This window comes from Microtus ochrogaster, chromosome 1 (assembly GCF_000317375.1).
Source record: "Microtus ochrogaster isolate Prairie Vole_2 chromosome 1, MicOch1.0, whole genome shotgun sequence".
NCBI lineage: Eukaryota > Metazoa > Chordata > Mammalia > Rodentia > Cricetidae > Microtus > Microtus ochrogaster.
Window position 1 is genome coordinate 72,648,506 of NC_022009.1, and position 3,960 is coordinate 72,652,465.

At 43.6% G+C, this 3,960-nt stretch overlaps 1 protein-coding gene across 21 annotated transcripts in view; it reads right to left on the reverse strand.

Moving 5' to 3' along the window:
• Positions 1-3,960, reverse strand: part of Nrcam (neuronal cell adhesion molecule) — a 254,523-nt gene that overhangs the window by 147,173 nt on the left and 103,390 nt on the right. The gene's annotated exons all lie outside the window — the stretch shown is intronic.

Here is a 3,960-nt window from a genome sequence, read left to right on the forward strand (position 1 = left end):
AAAAAAAAGGAAAGAAAAATTAAGTCACAATAACCACTACCACCCCTCCCTCACCAAACAAAAAATCCATCCCTTCTTTAATGTTGTGATTTGGGGTTTCTCATTTTGAACTATTAGATTATTAACTTTTCTTATCCTACTTACTATATTCTCAATCAGGTAGCTCAAATTTGGGGACAAAGAGAAAGCACTGTGTTCTCTGCTTGTCAGCTTCCTGTCTCGTGTCTTCATCGATCTATGTCTGCTGTGACTGACTTTCCTCATGAGATGACAGCAGCCATAAAGCACAATACTAGGTGTTCTTTATAACACATACCCATCACTTAAATATTAAATACACCATGAAACGTTTATCAAGAGAGAGGTAGGTGATCAGGAAATGTAAAGGTAATTTCTACCCAAATGCTATAGCTCTACAATGCATAACACCTGTGTAGAATACTCATATGTGGTATTTCCTTGGCCTGATCTGTGAAACAAGGCAAATTCGATTATCTTCTTCAGAAAGGTGTTCTAGGATGAATGAGTAAATACTCACAAGCCACCCAAACCTTCATGTAGTAGATATGTTCTGCTCGTGTTTCACGGGGAAAAAGCAGCCCAGATTCTCTGGGTGGGAAGGTGAGCCAGTGTGCTTTCAGACACTCCTCCAGAACACAGCAGGTTGACCCCGGCCTCATTCGCCTTCCTGATCTTTATTTTGCCATCACTATTAATTAGGTTCAGTTTCGTTTTGCTTTAGAGGCAGAAGTCATTATTAGCCCAGGATGCCCTCAAACTCCCCATGTAGACCAGGATGATCCTGAAAGTGTTATTGTCCCTTCTGTCTCCTCCTGGAGTCCTAGTCTTGTGCTTCCATATTGCATTTAAGCAGCCCTGGGCTGGGGGCCCTATGCATGAGAGGCAAACACTCTATAAACTGAGAATCATTCGCAGTCCCTAGTTAACGGGTTCTAAAGTTTGTTCCCGCTTCCATCTACTGTCTTTCTTGCTTTTCCTCTGAGTTTCTGCTCGTTCCAACTTCGCACTACTGACCCTATCTGTAGGTCCCAGTTATCTGCAAATCTTTTTGTGAATCAGTGGATCCGTGAATCTTAAACTACTCCAGCTGAACAGGTCTGTCAAGGTGGCCCCAAACACAGCTTCCCTGTCCCATCAACAGTTACAATTTCCAGACAAGTCCCTATTCCTTCTCGTTTGCTTCGATCTGTCTTCCATCCACATCTGGATCAAGTCCATTTGCCCTCAGGAACAGATGAAAGCTGAAGGGTCCAGCTATCAGGAACTGCCTCTCCAACCTGAAATCTCCTTTTCCAGCACTTATGTCATCTTACAAGTATTGTCTTGTTTCTGTCACTTCATTTGTTTGTTGTACAAATGTAGAGAGAGCCCGCCTTTTGGGGGCGGGACGGCCTCGGGCAAATGTTTATAAATTGGGGGGCACAGACGCTGGAGCCCCTTCCTGTTTCCTGTTTCTGGGCATCGCAGGAACTCCGGTTGCATGAGTGTGCTATTTACATTAAAGTTGTATAAGCTTATACCAATTTGTCTGTATTAATCCGATCCGCCTTCATTTGGCACCCAACGTGGGGCACAAACCCACGACCCTGAGATTAAGAGTCTCATGCTCTACCGACTGAGCAGCCATGTTTGGTAACACACACCTATATTTGCCACACTTGGGAAGCTGAGATGAAGAATTACAAGTTCAAGATAGATGTGGCTACTGAGGAAATTAAAGGACCACAGCAGCAACTTAGCAAAACCTTGTCTCAAAACAACAAGCGCAAAGGGACTGGGACTATGGTTATGATAGGACTTGCCTAGCACATGTGAGGCCTTAAATTCAAACCCCACAACAGAAGAGAGAAAAGTTACTCTTCCCAACTTATAAACTGTTTCTGTAATTCTAACATCAACTCTCATACTTTGCATGTAGTAGGTGCCTATTACCTGCAAGGCCCACCAGTGGGTGTCAGACATGGTAAGTGGCTCTGTTTTCCTGCATATGATTCTGTATGTGAACGTACAGAACAATTACAGAATGCACATTCACTAAATTCAAATGGAATGGCCTTTCCTTTCCATTCACTGATGGGCAAGAACACTGTGGAACTAGAATCCGTTAGCTTATAATCTTAGTATTCGTGTTGGTGGGCACACTTTGAAGCCGCAGACCACTACCATCCTGTAATCCATTTCACCTTGACCACATCACACGAGTCATGATCACAAGCTCTACAGAGCAAGAGACTCTCCTGCACGGATGTATTTTTCTGCACAGTACAAACAGGAGATTGTCGATTTTCCCCCTCATAACAATCGAAAATTGAGTTCGTCTTCAATTCATCACCTGGCTGGTTTGTGTCCTGTACATCTGTTCTGCCAGCTTCTGGGCTTTGCAGTTCCCCTGCAGAGGCAAGAAGCTGGCTGGCTGCCCAGGAGAGAGACAATCTTCAAAAAAATGCCCAGGAGAATGCACCTACGGCTATGTTGATCTGTCTTCATCCCTTGGATGAGGACAGAGTCTAGCTGCTTATCTCACAAGGAAGCCAACAAAGGTCCAGCAGTATCTTTTGTCTCGTTTGAGCCAGGCCCGGAGGAGTGGAGGGGAAAATGCTTTTCAGTGTTTCCGGATTGACTGCTTTTCTCCAGCTGATGCCCAGACCCGGGCTGTCACTATAGGCTGAATGCATGGTATCTTTCATTTATCTCCAACTACATTCCTGGGGGAGACCACAGCTCACACAGGGAAGACACATGGCCTACGTCTCTCCAATAAATGCTCACCTTTTTTGTTTTGCAAGAGGAGCAGAGGGCCCTGCCTTTCATGAGGAATAATCACAAGAACAAAAGCACATTTTCAATGGTCGATCTCAATTCCAGACACTATTCCTGAGAAGTCTTCTCCATCCAGCTCTGATTTGAAGTGACCTTAAATACAAATGCAACCCCAGGCTTGTTATGTGTATGTGAGGGGCTAATGGGCTGTGACCTCTGCTCCATCCCAACCCTCTCTTGCTAGTTCAAGGTTTTGCTGACCTTATTTTCTGTAGTTAATTACTCATATTTTAAAAGGTTGTCTAATGCCATCGACTCATTTGCATAACTGAGGCAGGCAAATCCATGACAGGACCTTAAGCTTCTTCTGCCCGCCAAGTGCCCGTTCTCGGCTGTCTAATCCAATTTGATGCTTTTTGTGACAGGGCGTCTGTGATTTGGCATGTTTGCAGCCATTTGTACCCTGAGAAGAAAGGATGCAGTGTTTACGACAATATGACAATGGAAAATGTAGAGGTATTTTAAGAGGATGCAAGTCAGAAAGGTGAGCAAATTTAAAAGTAAGCATAGGAACTAACAGGCAAAACAATGTGCCTTTCAAACAGCTATCTTCTACGAGAGCTTTTTAAATGCCGGCTATTGATCGGAAGGGTATGAGATCCTAGAAGCCTCTCCTGGTTTTCTGGCACTGTACTTAGCCACCACACTTTCCTATCTTGCCAGATTCTACTAGAAACTTAACTGATTCTAAATGATTTTCTATGAGGAAACCCTATCTAATTCTGGTAAGTTTATGGAATTCAGTGCCTCTCAGTTCCCTGATACAACCTTAAAATTCTCTAGACACAAAGTAAAATTCAGAATTCAGGATCATAATTAGCTAAAAAAGGGAGGAAGGAAGGAAGGAAGGAAGGGAGGGAGGGAGGGAGGGAGGGAGGGAGGGAGGAAGGAAGGAAGGAAGGAAGGAAGGAAGGAAGGAAGGAAGAAATCAACTTTCATATTTTTTTGGAAAGTTCAAATAAGTTACAAATAAATAGTGAGAAATACACCAATACATTTTGAGTAGACTGACAGATGATTTTAGAGCTGGAGAGGTGACTAAGCAATCAATAGTCCTTGTTGCTCTTCCAGAGGTGCCAAGTTCAGATCCCAGCATTCACATTAGATGATTCAGAACAT